Source organism: Watersipora subatra, chromosome 4, assembly GCF_963576615.1.
Source record: "Watersipora subatra chromosome 4, tzWatSuba1.1, whole genome shotgun sequence".
Lineage (NCBI taxonomy): Eukaryota > Metazoa > Bryozoa > Gymnolaemata > Cheilostomatida > Watersiporidae > Watersipora > Watersipora subatra.
Genome location: NC_088711.1, coordinates 40,340,378 through 40,363,760, shown reverse-complemented (window position 1 = coordinate 40,363,760; position 23,383 = coordinate 40,340,378). Strand labels below are relative to the sequence as shown.

Genomic DNA, 23,383 nt, shown 5'->3' with positions numbered 1-23,383 from the left:
TGTAAGTAAACAACTAGTATTATATATCTGAGTACATATTGTAAAACTGTTAACTTTTTGTTATTAATAGTGAAAGCAATAAATATTAATCAATTAATGATTAGGACTGGGTATGAGTCTAAAATTTCTGCATGGAAAATACAAAAAGTCAATCCTTTTTACTCTATAATGATTGGCTGGTGCCTGAACTACTCACTGACATCTAACAAGGAGAGGGCAACTTCTTCATTAAAATACTCAGTTTTATTTGCTCAGTTCTTGAATAACACTTTTATTCCCACCACGTAAGCAAATATACGGCTCTTTCAGTATAAGTTATCTGGTTCCATTTTAAGTTTGGCTTAAAACCACTACAAGAAAACATATCTGTGTTTGCCAGAAAGTTAGTAACCTGATAACTAAATTACATGCAGCAATTTATGATAAATGGTGTAAGCAAGCAATAGATAAAAGCAACAACTTAAATACATGTATTTTTGACATTTTCTGAGGCTGAAAGTGTAGTTCCAGATTAATTAGTTTGCTGCCGTTTTAAAAATTCTTACAAGCTAAGAGTTATTTGTATTAACAACAGCTTTACTGCCAATTTCCAAAAGTTAGAAAAGGTAAAAAAGACAACGGCATTAGTTTAAACATTGCCTTGTAAACAATTGTTATTTCTGTGAAAAGTAATTAGCAAGTTTCTATTATCCATTAATACATCATACGGTATTTCTGCTTAAAGTTTTGCTTTTTTTCACAATTAAATATCAAATTTAAGATGGCAGTAGATGGATTATTAATAAATGCATCAATCAAGAGTTGTCTAATCTGCTTATAAAATAACTTTATTCTGCAGCTATATTATTGCACATGCTTTTATCTCTGTAATAAAGCATGGTTAGAGCTCAAGGGTTCATCACAAAATACACAGAGTGTAGTAAATACAATGGTTTCATTTGTAGAGTATTTTAGCAAAAAGTCACTTGAAATAACAAACTATTCATACCACCACTAGATTGCTTACTTATTACCAGCTTTTAATTGATTGGTTTCCATGCATTCTCAAAGCAACGACTTACTCATAAACAATTTTTCTCTGTCAAGTTAGAAAATAACCACACAAACATGCGTTGTGAACTTTTCACCTCTGTGAGAACCTTTTAGTTGACTGATCTGAGTCACTGTCTGAAAGAAAAAGTTGATATTCCAAAATGGTGACTTCGCTAAAAAGTTATCTAGTAATATTTATTCTTGGATTCATGGCCTTACAAAATACAGATATCGGTGAGTCAGCTCCATGATTAACACTAAGATAGCAACTATCACAGACATGACATATTTGCATGTATCAGTTATTTATATCATAACTGTGACACCGCCAAAACTAAAACAACTATGTTCACAAATTTTCCAATCTGATATTTATTAATCTACTATATAAACGGCAATCGTTGTCTGTGTGGTTGTGTGTCCGCCTTATAGAGCTGTCTTTCCTTTTATCGTCGTACGAATTTCAGTCGTACGAAGCCAACTGGATTAATATGTGTAGTAACAGTAAATAAGTTATAGAGCGGTCTTTCTTTTTCCATTCGGTCGTACGAAGCCAACTGAATTAATATGAGTACTAAATATCGTAATTTCGGACTATTAACCGCTACTTTTCTTTGACGATTTGACCCAAGCGGCTTATATAGAGGTGTGGCGATTCTGTTGTTTTTCTTTCACCGCTAGGGCGCATTAACCGAAATCCCCGGTTAGCACGCTTTTTAAACAGCAAAGTTTCTGCCGTGTTACAAAACACCTTTCTGAGTTATGCGGCCTATACAAAGGTGTCTATACAGCTATACAAATTTAATATTTATTAAATTAAATAAATTAATGAGTAGTTATTTACATGCAATTAATATTTACTGTCAACGTGTACCGAGAAGGTCACGTAAACGTTTGTTTCTTGGAGCCACTGGAAAAACGCAGTTCTCACCTACTAAATTTCCACATCAAAAAGGTAAGTGCTTCTTATACAATGTTGTATTGTCTATGAATTGCCACATCTCCACTACTTAATAACGTTGGATTTGCCACTGTTCGTAATAGTGGGACATGTTCATTTCCTTCAGCAGCTGAGTTACTAATTTTTTTCCAGCTACGAGTAGGCCTACTGTAACTTACTATTACAGAACTTGCACGTGTACTCCGAGGGTTGTGATACGCTATTGTGAAAAGAAAGAGAGCAGCTGCTATCGACTTACTGTCACCCTGCATCAGCCATGACCAGCTGTACGTCGCCTGCTCAAAAGTAGGCACAAGCCGAAAACTGTTTCTTCATACGCGGACAGAAAAACCAAAAATGTTTTCTATCCGCAAATGTTGCGTTGAACTAACATTGTGTTATTGTTTTATGTTCTTCATGTTCTGCTATACCACATGCAGCATTTTCTAACATATTTTTCAGTATATATATATTTTCATGCATTTGTTTTCCTTATTGAATCTCATACAAAGACTATCAAATTGGCGCTTTGTTTTATTATTGTAAGGTGCTAATGCTGTATCTGCCTTGACATCATACTGAATGTGCTGTTATACATATAAATTTTATTGACACAACCTCATTACTGTTTGTATATGCCATGTCCAAAAAACACAGGCTATAGACGAAAAACTGGTGAGCTATGATTAGTGTTTTAAGAATGTAGAAGTCTCCATTCAATAAATGCTGGCGATAGCAAAATATTTTGTATAATTTTTTAAAAGATGCAAAACTTTTCAATACTGCCAGTTTGAAGAACTTCAGTTTGCCTAGCAATGTCAATTTCATTATCAGTTCTCTGTACACAAATAGGGCAACTCCGATTTGAGTGGTTTGAGGCTGATGCATTGTAGACTAGCTGTAAAACGTATGGCAGATTTACATTGTTCTCCCCTACATTATTGACCTATATGACTGCATATGTGTATGCATAGTGTGATCAGGGCAAAAAAATTCAGTAAACTGCATATTTGGAGTTGGTTTACACTATGAAAGACAACTCTCAATAAAACTCTTGCTGTACATGAATCTGTTCCCGTGGACGGGTAATGCAGCTAGCAGTTTGGGGCCGTGGCGTCACTCGGGGATGCGCGGGAGATCTTTTTTGCCCCGAGTGCAGCGAGAGTATCAAGGTGCGGCTTTTCGGATGAGTTGGCGAGTGCGAGGCGATGGATTGCAAAGCGATTGAGTGCTAGGCGATTGATTGCGAGGTGATTGATTGCGAGGCGATTGATTTCGAGTGCGAGGCGATTGATTGCGAGTGCGAGGTGATTGATTGCGAGTGCGAGGTGATTGATTGCGAGGCGACTGATTGTGAGTGCAAGGCGAGTGTGTGGCGATTGATTGCGAGTGCGAGGCGATTATTTCGAGTGCGAGGCGATTGATTGCGAGTGCGAGGCGATTAATTGCAAAGCAATTGATTGCGAAGCGATTGAGTGCTAGGCGATTGATTGCGAGGTGATTGATTGCGAGGCGATTGATTGCAAGTGCGAGGCGATTGATTGCGAGGATATTGATTACGAGGCGATTGATTGCGAGGTGGTTGCGGGCCGATTGATTGCGAGGTGGTTGCGGGCCAATTGATTGCGAGGCGAGTGCAAGAGCGCAATGGTCAACTGTGAGGCGGGTAAAGACTGGTCAGCCAAGGCGGGTAGAAGCGGCATGGACGGGTATGACGGGCCAGGCCATAGACGAGTATGAATGGATGCATGAATCTAAACACATGAATCTAGAATATTTACTAGATTTTACACGCATCTAGCTGTAAAACACATTGTAGATTTCTATTATTTTCCCCAACATTATTGACATCATGAAATGTGTATGCATATTCAGGGTAACAATTTCGGTAGACTGCATATTTGGAGTTGTTTTACAGTATGAAAGACAGCTCTCAATAAACCTTATGCTGCATGGGAATCTGTTACTGTAGGCGGGTAATGCAGCTAGTGTGGTATACAATTAAAAACTAGCAAAGGTTCATGCATATGAGTAAAAAGGTGGCAATTGGGACAACAAAATATTGAAAGATATTACAGTTACCTCATGCAAAAGGCCAGCAAAAAGGAAATAAAATAAAACATACCTATTGGTTTCTTTAAACAAACTCACTAGACAAAGTCATAAAACACGACTCATTTTCACCGAGGCTCACTACAAACTGGGCAACAATCTAGCGTCTGCCTACAAAAGATGTTGCGTCTATCACAATGAAGAGTTTCAGTGTGTGTGGACTACAGTTGTACTTTAGCCAGCAGGTCAAGTGTACTAATAATAATATCAGCATATGTTTGTATATTCTCTAAAATGTTCTCAGTTTTCTCAAACTTTTAACAATTGTTTTGCATGAATATTATATTTGTCATATTTAAAGCTTAGTAACGTCAAAACTACTTGTCGGGGACCACCGAATTAATACTGTAGGAGTGAGTTCAGTAGATGAGCGATTTGCTATGAGTAACTTTGGTATTCAAAGTAGTATTGCAGCATATTTACTAGTAGATCTTTTATCGAGCGCTGAGTACGTTATGTAAGTTCATTGCTATATTTTTACCCGCCTCGCTTTCAACAAAATAATGGTGTCATGGCAGTTACTGAATATAGCTGATAAACAGCTATGTGAAGTGATCCTTCACATCTAAGATTATGTATGATGTTTGCTTAGCTTACTGCAAGCGGAAACTGTGTGTGTTTTAAAGAGCAGCGTTGTACAAACAACAGCAATGGAACCTCAGCAATGGAGAAATGTCTATTACAAAGAACAATTTAAAGTTGCATGTCATTCATGTCACAATCAGTGGACTTCGTCCGAGATTTGAACCCCAACCTATTGTTTGCAGGTCGAGCGTTCCTGACTACTAGGCTAAGGCTGCTGATTGCATCCATGGCCTAGTTATGGTTATCCCAGCTCTTACTCATCTGATTAACGCCATGATGCAATATTTCAGACTATGGATGGATGCTATCAAAATAGTTGCTTAGAAGAATGTCACGATCAAGTTTTACAATTACCTGTCATCAATTCATTCAAAAACCATTAATAACAATTAAACGCTTTATTTTGAAACACAGAATTGATTGTCTGAGTTCACAAAAATCGATTAATTTTCAGAGACTTCTTGCCGACCATACAGCAATGTGAAGAATTTCCTATTAGATATTTTGACCCTTCTATCAGTATTTATTCTCTCAACTGCAGTAGTAAACTCTCACGTTTGTAGCGGTGAACTAAGCCTCATTGCATGCCTATAGCTTAAGGATGAAACCTGTTGCTAAGCAACTAAGTGTGCTCGACATGAGACTCTTTTCGTAGGAAATTGCAGGCTTAACTACAACAAGATCCATATATAGCCTTAACAGCATCAACTACCTTCTGTACCTATTAGCTGCAATGCCTCAGATACCAAAGTAATAGATACCAAACATGGTGAAAATCACAAAAAATAGCTGCCAAGATTACAAAAAAATGTTTTGAGCTTATTTCCAGTTTAGTTGATTATTGTAATAACTAAACAGGTCTTAGGCATTGAAACTCAGTGTGAAGAGCTCAGGTGCAGAAAACCATGAAGTTTATTTCAAACATGAGAAATGCAGCTCAGGAATAAAGTATATATCAATTGCTTTCAACTTGAGACCACATATCAACCTGCTGTTCCATCAATGTAGCCTTTCACATCTTATGATGCACTTTGCTATAAGAAACCATTTACAAGCAGAGAAAATGTTTACATGTGTATCTAGCTTAGAAAGTCAAAAGTTTTACAAGGGAATCCTAACTACTGTTAGATCTACATTTGTCTGAAGCCATTATTAGAGGCTGGGAACAAGGATTGTTCCAAACGCAATTATAACTCTCAACGTTCAGTTTCATGCAGCAACATGCTAACAACTGAACCAATTGCCATTGCAGAATGATTATACGTATAGTTATTACACCTGATAATCTTTCACGGCACGCAGCCAGGTTTGCAACTAGTTTAAACAGCAGAAGGTTATATTACTTTGGTTATTGTAACTAAGAGACTTTCATGTAAGACACTTTTAGTCCTAGTTGCAGGTGTACTATTGCAAAACTTAAAATTTCAAAATTATTGTTGTAGTTATTGTGACTGACAACATTTCAAGGACAGCTATTTGTTGTGAAAAAAGAAGTCATTAACCAAAAAAGCCAGGTTGGAATTTTCTGATTCAAACAAGAAGCCTTGTTAGTTGGTCTAGTCTTTTGATCTTGTCAAGTGTTTTTACGAGAATGTCTATGAAATCTGTTGATAAGTATCTACAATATTACAACCTGTAAATACAGATGCCAGTCTGATATCAAATAAATACAGATAGTGTGTCAAGGAGCCGCTGTATAACTCTAGTGTGGGTGAAAACAGAATCATTACAAGTATAGGGCCACTTAAAGTTGTCATGATCTCTCCCAGTTTAACTTTTAGGCCTCAATGATATTCATCGGTGATCAAAGCTTCTGATTTCATTCAATTTTTAACCTATTTTGGCTCCAACCAGCAAAAGCAAAATCTATTGTTTCATCACACACAACTTTTTCATTAGCCTCTGTAAGTATTTACCGCGCGAATAATTTTTGTACTGCAAACCCAAATGTAAAATTTAATAGAGAATTCTCAGGTAAATAGGAAGGCTGATAAGCTTATAACTAGTTAAAGTGTACATAAATTTATTGCTTTCTGTTTAAATGCAAGTAGCAGGTGCCAAAGAGCAGCAGAGGTACCAAAGAGCAAATGTCGTCAAATCTGAACAGTCTGACTAATTCAAACTTCGGCAGTGCTCACTATCAATTTCTGGTAAGACCTTTGGTATGAACCACCAACTTCAACAGTGTGTGCATGATATAAAGTTAACATAGTATTTAAAAAATAAACCCAGTTGCTATACTTGTACAGGTTTTATTGCAAAAGTTGGTAATAATTTTTTTGTTCATTTTTTACAATAATATGGCTACTTATAGAGTAGAAGGGTTTAAAAAAATGATAAAAAATATGTTTAGTCAATATTTTCATGTGTAGATATACTTGTACCCTGGCAGTCAAATGTGCTGAAAAATAAATTGTCAGGTGTGCCGGTATAAGGTGCGCCACAGAGAATAAGTATATCAATGATAACTCTAACATGGTGAAGGTGAATGGTTGGTGCAGGTGGCAACATGGTGGGTGGTAAAAGGAATGCTTCAGGTCTGACTTTTGCACGATGCAATTTTTTCCACCTCTCAGCAAGGGTTTTGGAGAAACAGATGGGCACAGCTCTTATGATTGTAATGATCAGTACTGCGCAATGAAAAGGCTTATAGTACTACTTTATGTTTTTAAATATAGCTGCTTTGTTGGCTAAGCCACTCTTACCACTCTGTACCCTTTATCTATCTTTTTCAAGATTGCATTTGCTAATTATGCACTTCTTGTTAATATTAATATTATTTTACACACTTTTTTTTTTGATAAATTTTTTTAAAGTTTTTTCCCCATTACTCATTACCTATTTTTTTAATTTGTAATTTTCAAATGCGCTATTTCAATTTCAAATGTACCGTTACACTCCTATTTTCTGTTTTTTCAAAGGTTCGATCACTAAATCTGTAAAGGCTAAATACTTTCCAGGCAAAAAATTTTATTGTCTCAATTAGGAATTGCCTCTAAATTCTGTCTCTGTTTGGTAAGACAAACTATCAGGCAAAGACTGCCCGATATCTCATTTTCACCCTTGTACCAGTATCGAGAGGTACCAGTATCGCCGTATTAAAAGTTTTGATGAATAGCTTCTGCTGCAACAGTACCCTTTTTATACACACTTCTTTGCACTCATTGTTATTTTTAATTCAAGATATTCACATTATTTATTTTGTTTTCTCAGTTTGTAGTAATTATATCATTACCAAATCATTTTTTTCATTGTAATCGTAGTAAACTAGGCTTTATCTAGCCAATACTTGCTAATATTTTCACATTTAAACACCTATACACTTGCTTTATTTTTTCCTAATTTATTTGAACTGCACAAAACACTTTTCTCATGATGTAAAGCTTAAAAGTTAGATTGATAACTGTTGTTATATATTAGACAAAAATAAATTTTTTGTGCCAAGACATTGTTATCATCAGGGCAACAGCGAGCATTCATCTGGTAGATTTATGTAAGGAGTATGGAATAATCCTCTATTACCCAATTCTAGCAAATCTCTCTGAGCATTTAAAAGCCAATTTGCAAAGGATAATAGAATAGCAATTTGTTGGTATTAACATTAAAAATTGTGGTATGCTATTGACTATTGCTTCCACCTTGGTGCATCACCATGCATAATTCATACACCACTAAAACATATATTTTCAAACAAACTGGTTCATGTTTCTTCCTCAGACACAAGTCATAAATTTTCGGTTTCTACATTTTTATATATACAAAATACAAAAAACCTAAAAAAATTGGACTCTACTTTATTCTGTACTAGCCGAATGTTAAAATTAACCTTTGAAAAATATATCTATCGATTTTTCAAAGTTTGTCGCCGTATGTGTATTTGTAGGATCGATTTTCCGGCTATAGATCTTAAAATTTTGGAATTCGCCAGTCTGACGCCCTACCCACTAGACTACAGAAATAAAATTGCTAGCTGCCAATATAAGTCATTATATGAGAGCAAATACCTAACTGCTTTGCGTACGATGCGGGTCATAGCATAACGTCACGAGAAGCTGTTCGCTCACATTATTAAACTGGCTAATAGCAAAACTCTCACTGCTTTTCATTGTTTATAAGACAAAACACTTTTCTCATGATATGTAGTTTGAAAGTTAGAATGGCAAATGTTGTTATATGTTAAATACAAATCAATTTTCTGTTCAAAGACTTTTCTATTACCCGGGCAACGCTGGGTAGCACAACTAGTATATATATATATATATTTATTTATATATTTATATGCTAATGCTACAGACAGTACTGTTTCGGCTATTAAAGCCTCATCAGTGCAGCTCGGAGCAGACAAGAGACACAAATCCCATTATCAATGAGAATCAAATGCCATGAAACAACTACGTATGTTGCTTCACAAACTTTAAGAAAGTCAATGTGCATATATATATATATATATATATATATATATATATATATTTATATTTATATATATATATATTTATATACATAAAGTGGATGCTGCACAGCTCGTTACAGAGTGCTCAATGATAAATCAGAGCTAAATTATAAAATATGCATAAGTGGAACTTCACTCTATAAGTTAAACATTTTATTACTAATAGTTTCATGTGGTACAGTAAGTATCACACTCTTCAGATAAAATGTCTAAAGATAAAATGTCTATATATATATATTTATATATATACATTTATACAGTATATACATTTATACAGTATATATACATTTATATATATAAATTGTTTCCTCACCCCGGTTAACCCAAATGGGTGGCAATTTCTGCTCTAACTCGAGTCTCCTACCAGAGACCTGGGAGTTTGAGCACTCGCCTCAAGATCTTAGCTGTTCCCAATAGCGCACTTTTCTGCAACTCACCTGAGTTGATTGCTGTTAGTATCTGGGCAAGCCACATTTTATGCGCCGGTGTTATTGCGCCCAGTGACCCAATGACTACTGGAATTACAGTCATTCTTACATTCCAGCATTTTTCAATCTCTTCTCTAAGAGGGAGATATTTCTCTACCTTTTCTTTTTTTTGCTGGCTATATTGTAGTCATTGGGTACTGCTATATCTATTATAGTAGCCCTCTTGTTCTCCTTGTCAACCGCCACTATATCTGGTTGGCTTGCTAGGACATGTTTGTCAGTCCGGATGTAGAAGTCCCAGAGGATCTTAGCGCGGTCATTTTTATTGAACTTACCAGAAGCTTCCAACCAGTGTTGTGGTTTATTAAGGCCATACTCATCACATAGACTTCTATACACAACACCTGCAACATGATTATGCCGCTCAGTGTATAAGTTTCCTGCTAGCTGCTTGCATCCACTGATGATATGTTGGATGGTTTCAGGTGCATCTGAAATTTATATGAATTCATATATACTGTTATTTATATCTATATATTTATTTATATATGTATATATAAAGTGTTATGTGCAAAACAATGGTGTAGCTGCCGCTGAAAATTTTTTTTTTTAATAATCGTTTAATTTTAAAGCACTCAACTCATAACATGTATGTATATATATGTGTATAATAAAACTACATATAAAGCAATGGCATATTATAGCATGTAATATTTTTTTAGATAACAGCATCTCAAACAATGCAGACCAATGTGAACCAGAAGCACAGCATCACCCAAGAACGGTTAAGATGACAGCATTTCTAACCCTATATTTGGACAAGACCTTTACCTGAATTTTATCTGTAACTAAGTATTTAAAAACAGATAATATTATTTTTATTGAAACTTTTATGTTGGATCTTGAAGCTAAAAATATAGGACTTTGTTTCACAAGAAGTTACTTTGTGTAAAATATTTTATGCCTCGCATATCATTTCAGTTGACATATACATATATCACTCACAAACTTTTTTACCAGCTTTTTAAAATAAAACTCATAAAATAATTGGACAAACTCAACTAAGTTCTGCATCTTTTGCAATATGCAGATAATTTTTTCTAATTTATATAATAAGCTCTGTATTAACTTACTGTGCATTTCTAAAGTCAGTCAAATTAAAATACATATTTCTGTACAGCGAAACTCATAAATGCTGATACATACTGATGTGATATTCTGAGTGAAGTGAGTTCTCTGATACACAATATTTTTAAACTAATAAATTTAATATATATATATATATTATATATAATATATATATATTACATGATATAAATGTATATATATAGCGTGTGTGAAGTTAACCTTTAGCTAGTCTGGTTTATATTTTGTCACTATAATTGAACACAATGTAGTTAGTATTTTCTTAATTTAATTCCAACAGAGCAATAGGTGAGTATCTTTACGCAATTACAGTTAATATAGCTGATAGTTTACTAATGAGAGTTCAGCAAGATCAGTTTTAACTTTTAACAGTAAAAAACGACTAGAAGTAGTCATTTTTAAACAAAAAGCTGAATCAGGAATCTTATTGGTCACGATTTCGGTTTCCTTTAACTTGTCCGAGAAAAACTTTTTCGACTTCACATTTATACAAAACTCTGCATTAAAAATATTTAGCAGCTTTTCTTCAAACTTTAATGTCTAATTATTTTTTTAATAAATTTTTCTAGTTATGAAAGTAATCAATTATTGTTTAGCTGCATTTTAGTTTCTGTGTCAACTTCTGATATCTGTGCTATTGTATCAAGTTTTGAAGTTATATAAGATATTGCGAATTCTTACATAACCTATGAAACCTAATATTCAGCGCATTTTCTGGCCGTGTCATATACAACTTTTAAAGGTAATAGAATAGCAATCAGTTAATATTAGCATCTAAGAGTATTCGCTGATATCCATCCTACTTCCACTATATTGCATCATTATGCATAATTTATTCACCACGTCAATGCACGCATTTCCAAATGATCTGACAAGAGATCAGAAATTGTTCTTAAGCACCTGTAGTTTTGACATTTATCCGGTCAAAAATAAAAAAATCCGGACATTTCAGTCAAGCGTCTCATATGCCGGACATACAAGACACTTGACAGAGTAAACACTTGACTGACCATTTTGCATGGTTTTATAAAAGACTTTAGAATCCTGAATGCTTCATCTTTCAAGTTAATGAGGGTCCAAGTTGCCCAATCAATGTTGCTGATCATCCGTATTAGGAAATCCTTGACTACAAAACAATGTTGTAGAGATGGTTGTATGCCCTGCATATACATGTGTACAAGCCCTGTTTTGTATTACATGCTAGGTCTGTGCAGTAATTGTACGTCTGGCAGCAAGCAAGCTGGCGCTGTGTCTTATAAGCTTTGACTCACACCACTTTTGCAACTGCTTGTCTTCAAAACTTGTTGAAAAGCAAACGAAAAATTAAAATACACATACTTGAGACAATATTTATAATACAACACTCAAATTAATATAGCACTCAATCAATACAGTGAAACATAACTGTACACTAGTTAAATAGCCTAATGACCTTGCGTAAAAACTTTTCATTACACGGTAAGAATAGGGGGGCTCTGTATGGCTCTAAATCTCCTGAACACATCTGTCAACCGGCATGCACTGTGCCATCAACAGCAATGCTATGATTATTATATAATAGAGGATAAACATCCCTTCTAGTCTAAAGGTAAAACACGTGGAACCTTTTCACAAGCATTAGCCTTATATACATGTAATATTATATAATACAATATAATTTGTTATAATAAACACTTATATTACTTTATGGCAATAACGTAATATAAATATATAATATATTTACTACAATATAATAAAATATAGTATATAATAATATATTAGAGTATAATACAATTTCATATAGTGTAATATATAATTCAAAGTAATATATTAAATGTATATTATAATATAGCATATTTTGACTCATTTAAGAAAATGGGATCAGTCATGCTATACTTGCCACTGGCTAACACTTCTAGATGTGCCAATCAGCAAATAGAACCGTAACAACATGAATTTTAGAATGGCAATTATTATATTTTGACACTGATCGGCAAGCAGCAAATGACATTCTGCGCAGATGACTCATTCATCAACAATCAATGTTGACATTTTCTTAATTGTGTTTCCTAAAACCTTTAAATAATGTAAATACCTCTAATGGAAACTGGCCGGCAGACAAGTTGTTATTTCTATAGCATATACCATGAACTTGTTTGTTTGCCAGTTTTCTTATATACTCGATATAGCAATCATTGACACCTGTCTCCTGCGATCAACTGTCTCCGATAATATAGTTGATTGAATATTAATGCGTTTTCAACACTCACCAGTTTATCGAATATGTTGACAAATGAACGCACTTTATTTTGATAGATTGTTTGATGTTTTACTATAAAAGCTAACGCTATTTAAGCGCTCTTCAGTTCAACTTGCTAAACACTCAGACAAGAAACACTCAGTAAGTTTAATTAGTTAACAATACAAAATGTAAAAAGTTGTTTAGTTCATTGATAGATCTGTCTTTTTTGTATTTTATGCCGGTGTTTCCAGAAAGTTCGATTTGCTATTTCACCAGAATATGTACAAAACACTGTATTTTAATAAATATTTCACAAGTTAATTACAACATTATGCTAATTAAATTATTTTTTTGTAGCTGTCAAACTTACACACTACTCAAACCAACATGAAGTTTTTGGTAATCCTTGTTGCTCTCTGCCTTGCTCTCCACCAGACTACAGCCACTTTCTATGGAGGCAGAGGATTTGGGTAAGTACATTACTTTTCTGACTTCGTTTAGTAAGCTGACATGCTGACAGGCAGTGAGTCATGTGTGTAGTACTTACAATCATACAGAGTGAGATAATATGAGTTTGCTGTCGGAGAATATAGAAATTCACTTTTAACAACGTTTGAGCATTTATCAAATGGCATAAATTAAGTATAAGCAAACAGAGTGACGAAGGTATATAGATTAAATATTAGAACAGAAATTGTTTTAATATTAGCAGCCGCAAAAATAGCTATTTTTATAAAAAAAAACTAAAGCCTAATGAACATAAGAATAAAAACGTAATTCTATTTTATAAAAATAAATATATTGATAGATTTACCTTAATACTGTAATCTCAAAGGTACTTACATACCTACACGCATACATGTACACTTACTTGCACACATGTGTGTATACTTACTTGCACACATGTGTGTATACTTACTTGCACACATATACTCGCACATGTGTGTACATATATGTATAGGTATAAATTCATCAAAACCTAAAAGTCATATTTTATGTTTTAGATACGGATACAACCGATTTGGTTACAACCGATTCAGCGTCGGTTACGGCGGATTTGGAGGTTACAGAAGATTTGGAGGAGGATTTAGAAGAGGATTTGGTGGTTTATGTAAGTATAATAATAATATTATTATTATTATTATCAGAAACGTGCTCCAGTAGTATTCAATTATATGACAAGCCTTTGGTTCTTAGATAGGATCTGAGCTGACTATGAAACCAGTCAAATGAATGTCAAAGCTAAATTCCTGATTAACAATAATAATATTTTTATATACATTAGTACTTTATGGCTTAGTTTAAACTAATGCAATAAAAGAAACTAGCTAAAATCTAGGATAAAATATTTCTCAATACTATATGTTCAACACTCTCAGATCTAAAACCAATTATAGAGAACAAAATTTTAAAAGTCTTTCCAAAAACCTAACTGCAAAGTTGATGTTAAATATCCTAACAGACAGTTTACTGTTTAACTTTTAAATAACATATGTTTTTTTTTATTTTAGACTAAAGAAGGAGCTGTCCTGAAGTTGACTAGCGTCTAATTTCTGACTATTGATGGCATATTTCTGTCATCAATGAAACCTGCTGTTTTACCTGTTACCATTTTGTATTATTCATCAAACACTAGAATTTGTGTTTTTACAGTTGTTATTTGTTTGAAATATTAAATTCTTTGTTAATATTCTTGTTATTGTAAAATATAACTTGTCACAACTATATTAGTATTTATTCCTGATAAGATATGGCACTGTTACAGTTCGAGACATGAAGCTGTTGTCATATTCAGACTAAATCAAATGCTCCATTTGCTTCCACAGTGAATCAACAGTTGCAAAGCAAACAATCCTGCATTAGATAAAATTCAACAAACGCTTTTATTCTTTCCTTAAAGAGTTATCTTTTGAACACCTGCCAATTTTTTGGTCTACGCTGTCATAAGAAGAAAATAAAGTAGAATATTTATCACTAAAAGTATAAAAGTTTGCCATATTTTTGTTTTATTTTAAATGTGGGCAATTTTTTCTACACGTTCATGTCAAATGGCTCTAGCAAATTGTGGCATTAACAGCTTATTATGTCGGCATTACACATCATAGTCTTACATCCAACAAATAATTGTTTAAAGGTTGACTTGCAACAAAGTTTACATTACAGTTATTTGGTATCAAAAGATTCACTGTCTTACTCTATTGTGTTGTAGGTTCAAAATATGTGGAAATTTGATTACAAGCTCTTAAAAGCTCAAAAACTAACAGTTAATTGCAGTCATTACAAGAATGGCCGTAGGTTGGAATCCCTCTCAAAACGGCTCAAATGTGACATAGTTGAACACGATGGCTTCTGTTTACATTTTAAAGCAACCTTTTTCAAGCATTCTTAAACCAAGAAATTTTCACAAATATACTTCACGCATTCAATAAAACCATGTTTATTGTCCTTACACATCTGTTTCATCATTATTGTAATGCTGTCCCTTTGAGCACTGATATCTCAAAACCTAGCCTAGCTAAAAATCAGTTTAATTTTTTAACCTTAGCATGAAGGGGTGCATATCATCCTCTGATAAACACGAGGAGACTGTTGGTCATCTGTGATGGTCAAAAAATGCTGCAGAAACTTTGTATGCCATTTAACAGGAAATATAGTATGAGCCATACTATGTGATGTATTTTCACAAAAAATTTATATGTCCTCATGTAAAGACATTTTGCATATATGAAACTTTTTTCGTTGTGCAATGTCCTCATGTTCGAATATTTCGCAAATAAAAAGGGCTTTGCAACTGAAATCTAGATGATTGTGTCAACTTATAAATTATGTCTACTATGCAAATAAAACGTGTTCGAAAAAGATTGTTACAGCAAAAAGATCTTTCATTTGATCACTTGACACATCTAGTATAAATATATAATATAAAGTATAAAAAAGAAAGATAAAAAAATATATAAAGCAAAAATATAAAATATTTACAAATGTAAACAACAAACTGTAAAAAAGTGGCTTTTCTTGTATTTTATTCCATGCTGGAGTAAACTCACTTTGTGTGAAAGCTTTCAACGTATGGAGGGCACAATGCTTTATAACATGCTGGACATAAACATCTGCTTGCGCTAGAACACAGATGTGAACTGCAGAGACTGGCATATTTGCCTGTAGAATACAAATACAGTCACAACAAAAACATTGCTACTGACATTCCAGTTTGTAATTGTAGTGTCAACTTCAATAACCGCAATAAAGCAGCTCCCGCTATATTTTATTGTTTAATGATTAACAATGACTGTTAGTTTTATTTCATTGAAAATCAAACACTTCTCTGCTCCTTCTCTATAATTCGTTTGCCATATGTTACAACATCTTTTTATTTTTCTGATTTATGAGCAGTAGAAGGCAGTAAAAACTGTCAAAACTAATTGTCTGAGTTTAACGTTCTATTTTCTGAAGGAGCCAGAATACAACACCAGAGCAAAGGCTAAATACTTTTTGGGAAATGCTTTCCATCAAGTAATTCTTTTTTTTTTTAATGCTTGATCATGCCCAAAATGTGAATCATCACTTTTGGTTCAGGATTATATACTGCTTTAGTATAGTTTGTCTAGTAAATAGAATCATCTGCTCATCAGTGCTGTGGGCATTCCTCTGGATTGATAATTTTGATTTTATCCAAACTAGAATGAGCCTTAGCTTCCACGTACAACCTTTATTTGATGAAGAACATAAATTATTATTATATTATGATGTTTTCTCTCTACTTTAAAGCATCTGCAATATTTTACACGTGCATATATGAGATAGCTGATCAAAGCATTAGCTCAACGCTAGCTTTGCTAGTTGTTATATGGCCAAGAAACTAGTTCAACTGTAGCGTGATAAACCGTAAACACTATATAATGCTATATACGCTATAAATTGTCTGTATATAACTTAGGTATACTGTATGCACTTCATAATGTGTATATGTTTTATGAAATGACTGTATATGCTGTGTACTATGCACTACATACTGCATACAGTATACAATGGGTGTATATGCTATAAGGCAACTGTCTACACTATACTTTCTATACACTAGCTGATGTATATATGTTCTACGAAATGGCTGTGTACACTATATACTGTATATGCGATATAGTGGATATACATACTACAGAATGATTATATACATTGTATACTGTGTCCACTATACTTATACGAACTGTTCATATTAATTCACTAACTATCTATATCAATATACCGATCATCCAGGAGTTAAGTATAGACTACTCTATCAGCAATTTGTGTTGTTTTATTTCTAACTATTAACGATCTGTTTAATGTTACCTATTTTCTTCCTTATGTTATTTCTATCTTTGTTTCTGTTTTTTTAAACTGCTGACATGCGTTATAATGCTGAATCAATTACAGATAGTAGTCACCTAATATAAATAAGTGTTTATTAAAACCATTAAAATTAAACCATTAAATCAAACTGCATCCATTGATAGTTGAGTGGAGTGACTTACATCAGTGAACACGCCATTGCTGGTCTTTAACATCTGCAGCGTTTACTTTTCAAATGTGAGTCGTAAAAAATATACGTTTTTATTTAAAATATTTTGCAATGAATTTATCGTGATGACTGAACCATCTGATCCTAAATTCAACTACCCGATACCAGACAACAATTATTGCAATGCAAAAAGTGTGTAAAATGCTCATATGACAAAAACATTTCTCATTATGTTACAAATCTAAAACAAATCCTTCTGTCAGTTTACAAACACTGCATCTATCAGAAAAAATGAGACAGTAAAAATCTTCTCCTAACCCCAGGATTCAAGAAGCACTTTTTACTGACAATACTACAGTAGATCAATTATTGATACAGTGATCACTCTTTTTTGTAATTAATTGGGATGTTTCAGCAAAAAGTGAAAAGCTGTCAAATAAAAACTAATTTTTAAAGTATGAGTCATAATTTTAACACCGGAACAATTTAACTGCTTTTAATCTTATAGTATTTATCTCATGAAATTCATAGATAATAAGAAGATAAATTTAAGTTTCCCTGATTGACTTTCAGTTTATGTCTCAATTTCAGTTCTACCTATTTTAAGTCAGAGAATGCCTTAGTAATGCATTACTAAAGCATTAGTATGCATTACTAATGCATTAGTATGCATTACTAAGGCATTACTAATGCATTACTAATGCTTTACTAAAGAATTTTAAGGCATTCTAGTAAGAACTTCATCTGCTTTGAAAACAGGAAGCTGTGATGACTGCTGTCACAATAGTGCTCCTCGGGGATCTCACTGGGCCAGGGTATGAGAGAGATTTATGTTCTTTGTATATTTTTGTTTTCTGTAACATTTCGTTTTTGACTACCTTTAAATTCTTTAGTTTTCTTTACTCTGCAAAGTACCGAAGCTTTGAAAGCTGAAGAGCGCAAAAGCTGTGGCAAGAGATGACTTCATTTAGTTCAAAATACTGAACTAGTCATGATCCTTGCTGATATCTCAAAAAGTTTTAATCAACGATATAATTTTACCAGCAAGATTTGTCAAAGGTTACTCATTTTATTCCTGACACTCATCATTCATTAATGATACCCAGAGGCAGGTAGTAGTGCTCAAGATCGTGTGCCTCATAAATCAATAATTAATAATAATCACATTTTTTACAAAGCTTCTTAAATTTTGAACGAATTTAGTTTTTTCTCATGAAAATTGGCATGTACACTGTGTCAAAACTTGTTGTGTGTATTACAAAATTATTGCGTTTCACAACTTCCTCAAATTCTTGATGTAGCACTTACTGACACCTGTCTCCGATAATTTTATTTATTGAATAATAATTTGTCTTTAAAGCTGGCTAGTTTATTGCATTGGTTGTTTTTATAATATTTTAAGAAAATGAAATTATTTCATAATGAATAATTGTTTAAAGTTTTGCTATATAAGCTAGTGCATCAAAAGAGCTCTTCATTTCAACTTGCTAAAGACAAGCCATACTCTGTAAGGTTAGTTACATTAAATCAATTCATATAATCAACTGTTTCTTTTTATCAGAAATGTATTTTACCCTAGAAGCATTTTGAAGTGTAAAAAATATATCATTTTGTGTGTTTGATTAACTATTCTGTCACTCAAATTATTGTTGTAGCAGTCAAACTTACACACTACTCAAACCAACATGAAGTTCTTGGTAATCCTTGTTGCTCTCTGCCTTGCTCTCCACCAAACTACAGCAACTTTCTATGGCGGCAGAGGATTTAGGTAAGTACATTATTCTTCCGACTTCCTTTAGTAAGCTGACATGCTGACAAGCAGTCATGTGTGTAGTACTTACAATCATACAGAGTGAGATAATATGAGTTTGCTGTCAGAGAATGCAGAAATCTACTTTTAAAAACATTTGAGTATTTAACAAATGGCATAAATTAAGTATAAGCAAACAGAGTGATAAAGGTTTATAGATTAAATATCAGAACAGAAATTGTTTTTAATATTAGCAGCCGCAAAAATAGCTTTTTTTGTAAAAAAATAAAACCTAATGAACATAAGAATAAAAACATAATTCTATTTTATAAAAAATACATTTATTGATAGCTATGTAGATTTACCTTAATACTGTAATCTCAAAGGAAATTACATACCTACACACATACATTTACACTTACTTGCACACATATGTGTAAACTTACTTGCACACATATACTCACACATATATATACATATTATGTATAAGTATAAATTCATCAAAACCTAAAAGTCATATTTTATGTTTTAGATACGGATATAACCGATTTGGTTACAATCGATTCAGCGTCGGATACGGCGGATTTGGAGATTACAGAAGATTTGGAGGAGGATTTAGAAGAGGATTTGGTGGTTTATGTAAGTATAATAATAGTATTATTATTATTGTCAGAAACATGTTCCAGTAGTATTCAATTATATAATAAGCCTTTGGTTCTTAGATAGGATCTGAACTGACTATAAAACCAGTAAAATGAATGTGAAATCTAAATTCCTGACTAACAATAATAATATTTTTATATACATTGGTACATTATGGCTTAGTTTAAACTAATGCAATGAAAGAAACTAGCTAAAACTTAGGATAAAATATTTCTCAATACTATATTCAGACTATTTCTTCAATACTATGTTCAACACTTTCAGATCTAAAACTAATTATAGAGAACAAAGATTTAAAAGTCTTTCCAAAAACCTAGCCGCAAAGTTGATGTTAAATATCCTAACAGACAGTTTAGTGTTTAACTTTTAAATAACATATTTGTTTCTATTTTAGACTAAAGAAGAAGGAGCTGCCTTGAAGTTGACTAGCGTCTAATTCCTGACCATTGATGGCATATTTCTGTCATCAAAGAAACCTGCCGTTTTACCTGTTACCATTTTGTATTATTCATCAAACAATAGAGGTTTTGTTTTTACTGCTGCCATTTGTTTGAAATATTAAATTCTTTGTTAATATTTTTGTTATTGTAAAATATAATTTGTCACAACTATATTAGTATTTATTCCTGATAAAATATGGCACTGTTTATGACATGAGGCTGCTGCTATTTTTAGACTAAATCAAATGCTCCATTTGCTTCCACAGTGAATCAACAATTGCAAAGCAAACAATCTTGCATTAGATAAAATTCAACAAACATCTTTATTCTTTCCTTACAGAGTTATTTTGGGAACACCTGGCAATCTTTTGGTCTACGCTGTCATAAGAATAAATTAAAGTAGAATATTTATCACTAAAAGTATAAAAGTTTGCCATATTTTTGTTTTATTTTAAATGTGGGCAATTTTTTCTACACATTCATGTCAAATGGCTCTAGCAAATTGTGGTATTAACAGCTTCTTATGTCGGCATTACACATCATAGTCTTACATCCAAAAAATAATTGTTTATAGGTTGACTTGCAACAAAATTTACATTACAGTTATTTGGTATCAAAAGATTCACCATGTCTTACTCTGCTGTGTTGCAAGTTCAAAATATGTGGAAATTTGATTACAAGCTTTTAAAAGCTCAAAAACTAACAATTAATCGCAGCCATCACAAAAATGGCTGTAGGTTGGAAGCCCTCTCAAAACAGCTCAAATGTGAACAAATATGTTCAAATAGTTGAACACGATGGCTTCTGTTTACACTTTCAAGCAACCTCAATCGTCGAAAAATTTTCACAAATATACTTCATGCATTCAATGAAACTATGTTTATTGTCCTTACACATCTGTTTCATCATTATTGTAATGCTGTTCCTTTGAGCACTGATATCTCAAAACCTAGCTTAGCTAAAAATCAGTTTACTTTTTTAACCTTAGCATGAGGGGGTGCATATCATCCTCTGATAAACATGAGGAGCCTGTTGGTCATCTGTGTTAGTCAAAAAATGCTGCAGAAACTTCTCTTGCCACTTAACAGGAAATATAGTATAAGCCATACTATATGATGAATTTTCACAAAAGTCTTATATGTCCTCATGTAAAGACATTTTGCATATATCAAACTTTTTTTGTTGTGCAATTTCCTCATGTTTGAGTATTTCACAAATAAAAAGGGCTTTGCAACTGAAATCTAGATGATTGTGTCAACTTATGAATTATGTCTACTATGCAGATAAAACGTGTTCAAAAAAGATAGTTACAGCAAAAAGATCTCTCATTTGATCACTTGATATACCTAGTATAAAATATATAATATAAAATATAAAAAGGAAAAATAAAAAAATATATAAAGCAAAATATAAAATATTTACTAATGTAAACAGCAAACTGTAAAAAAATGGCGTTTCTTGTATTTTATTCCATGCTGGAGTAAACTCACTTTGTGTGAAAGCTTTCAATGTATGGAGGGCACAATGCTTTATAACATGCTGGACATAAACATCTGCTTGTGCTAGAACACAGATGTGAACTGCAGAGGCTAGCATATTTGCCTGTAGACTTTATAGGCTAGTGTCCTGCCAGGAGACTGAATCTCAAAAAATCTGCGATACTAGTTCTTGTGCACTGCATGTTAGATAAACTATTATTTCCTATTGATTATCATCCAGTCTTGATAGATCAGTGCTCTATACTCAAACCAAACAAGTCAAGCTAGGTCAAGCAAGTCTGTAGTCTTTGACACACTGAGAAATTCATCATCAATTCACCAATGTTGCATAATCATAAAATGAAAAAAGATGTTCATATATGAACTTTTTGTTGCGATACTCGACTGTTTTTTTATAAATCTCAACTGATCCAAGGTTCCAAAGTGCTGCTTAGAGTTTTGTTTCATCATATTACTTTGCTTTTTGACTCGATCCCAGCAAATACAGTCACAACAAAAACATCGCTACTGACATTCCAGTTTGTAATTGTAGTGTCAACTTCAATAACCGCAATAGAGCAGCTCCCGCTATCTTTTCTTGTTTACTGATTGACAATGACTGTTAGTCTTATTTCATTGAAAATCAAACACTTCTCTGCTCCTGCTGTATAATTCCTTTGCCATGTTACAACATCTTTTTATTTTTCTGATTTATGAGCAGTAGAAAGCAGTAAAAACTGTCAAAAGTAATTGTCTGAGTTTAACGTTCTATTTTCTGAAGGAGCCAGTGTACAACACCAGAACAAAGGCTAAATACTTTTTGGGAAATGCTTTCCATCAAGTAATTCTATTTGTTTTTAATGCTTGATCATGCCCAAAACATGAATCATCACTTTTGGTTCATGATTATATACTGCTTTAGTATAGTTTGTCTAGTAAATAGAATCATCTGCCCATCAGTGCTGTGGCATTCCTCTGGATTAATAATTTTGGTTTTATCCAAACTAGAATGAACCATAGTTTTCACATACAACTTTTATTTGGTGAAGAACATAAATTATTACTTATAGAGCGCATACATCAACTTATTGTCTCAAATCTGTTTACACCCCTATAGCGGCAGCAATACGCTACAACAACGTGATGTACTATGACTCCTCCTGGAAATGATGGTCTACATGGTTCAATGATTCCTTGAAGGGCATACAGGTTTTAAATACATTATCAGTATAGTTTACTGGACAACAACACTTTTGTACAGTGGTTCTATTCTTTCTGGTAATGCTGTTGATAAAACAGCCGATGCCATTGAGCCGTATGAATTGTTTTATCTGTAACACACTACCTCGGAAATGCAGCCACTACCTTAGCAGGTGCCAGATGCTATTAATGGCTACATTTTTTAATTTTGATAATATTACTTAAAATGTCAAACTAGACTCAAGATTTTGAGCTTAACATATAACTCTCAAACTCAAATCATCACTTTCTGGCTGTTGTCAGCCAATAGCATCAGAGTACAGATCCAAATTCTATAACCTTATTGGACTGAATTGTCTGCAGAGTAGACATGCTTCAACTAAGTCATGTGATCAGCCTGTGATGTTTTCTCTCTACTTTAGAGCATCTACAATATTTTA

General features: G+C 33.2%; 2 long non-coding RNA genes across 3 annotated transcripts; both read left to right on the top strand.

The window, feature by feature from the left end:
* Positions 1-13,023: 13,023 nt before the first annotated feature.
* On the top strand, positions 13,024-14,639 carry LOC137394843 (uncharacterized). The gene is made up of 4 exons (XR_010978388.1): positions 13,024-13,073; positions 13,272-13,384; positions 13,919-14,025; positions 14,426-14,639. It is a non-coding gene; the product is annotated as an uncharacterized lncRNA (long non-coding RNA).
* A 4,252-nt stretch (positions 14,640-18,891) lies between these two features.
* LOC137394559 (uncharacterized) lies at positions 18,892-20,438 on the top strand. Of its 2 annotated transcripts, none has more exons than XR_010978330.1 (4): positions 18,892-18,924; positions 19,068-19,180; positions 19,695-19,805; positions 20,227-20,438. It is a non-coding gene; the product is annotated as an uncharacterized lncRNA (long non-coding RNA). The 2 variants fall into 2 exon arrangements; XR_010978331.1 differs by having other exon boundaries at positions 18,896-18,919.
* Positions 20,439-23,383: the final 2,945 nt, after the last annotated feature.